The sequence below is a fragment of the Silene latifolia genome, unplaced genomic scaffold, assembly GCF_048544455.1.
Source record: "Silene latifolia isolate original U9 population unplaced genomic scaffold, ASM4854445v1 scaffold_20.1, whole genome shotgun sequence".
Classification (NCBI taxonomy): domain Eukaryota; kingdom Viridiplantae; phylum Streptophyta; class Magnoliopsida; order Caryophyllales; family Caryophyllaceae; genus Silene; species Silene latifolia.
The window spans coordinates 3,900,970-3,901,989 of record NW_027413163.1 but is presented as its reverse complement, the minus strand read 5'-3'; the positions used below and the strand labels follow the sequence as shown (position 1 = coordinate 3,901,989).

At 42.9% G+C, this 1,020-nt stretch overlaps 1 non-coding gene across 1 annotated transcript; it reads right to left on the bottom strand.

Moving 5' to 3' along the window:
- Window positions 1–649: 649 nt before the first annotated feature.
- LOC141638613 (small nucleolar RNA R71) lies at window positions 650–758 on the bottom strand. Its single transcript, XR_012542158.1, has one exon. It is a non-coding gene; the product is annotated as a small nucleolar RNA R71 (small nucleolar RNA).
- Window positions 759–1,020: the final 262 nt, after the last annotated feature.

The window sequence follows — 1,020 nt, the reverse complement described above, 5'->3', positions numbered from 1 at the left end:
TCTTGTCTCTCTGTGGTTCGACCCTTACTATCACTGTCTACAGTTTTAGTTTGGAATTATAAATTTAATTTTGATACAAAACGACGGTATCGAATTTTGGCGTCGTTGCCGGGGAGACGGGGTAATTCTGTTTGCTTTATTTTTAGTTTATTTTTCTTGTCTCAAGGAACTTTGGTTCCTTGAGGCCGTTGCTCACCCTTGCTTCTAGTTTTGCTTTTACACAGTTAGAAGACAGGTTTTTGAGAGGAAGGTTTGAGTACTCTTAGTTTTGCGAATATGGCTACGATATATGACAATCTTCAGCCAAAAGAGCAACACCTTCCAAAGGGGCACGTGTTACCTACCCCTACTACCGGTCACTTCCAATTTCGTTCCTCTTATATTGATTTAGTGGAGCGAAATCAGTTTGCTGGTCTACCGGATGAAGATCCTTTGAAGCACATGGAAATTTTCACAGAATACTGCTGTTCTATACCTGTACCAGCTGGGGTGACTCAGGATGAAGTAAAGGGGGTGATGTTCATGTACTCCTTGAAGGATTCTGCGCGAGATTGGTACGGCTACCTTGATAGGGTAGCAGCTGGAGTCACAGATTGGACATCTCTAGCATTAGCCTTCTACAAAAAATACTTCCCACTTGCAAAGACTGATGCCTTGAGAAGTAAAATTACAAACTTCCAACAAGGAAATGATGAAGACTTTTGTGAAGCGTGGGGATGTTTCAAAAGTTTGGTTCGGGCTGTCCCTCACCATGGTTTCCAGCAGTGGTACCCTTGCAACTTGTTCTACAATTCCTTGTATGATGATTACAAGGTCATCCTGGATGCAGCTGCGAATGGTAGGTTCCAAAATAATACCGGTCAGAATAAAGGTTGGAATACTATTGAGGAGATGGCAGTCCATAGAGCTGAGTTTGGGAGTTCACGTGGAAAATCACGAAAGCAAAGTGATGAAATGAGTGCCGTTGTGACACTCATTACTTCTATTACTGCCCGTCTCGAGAAGCTCGAGGCCTCTGAA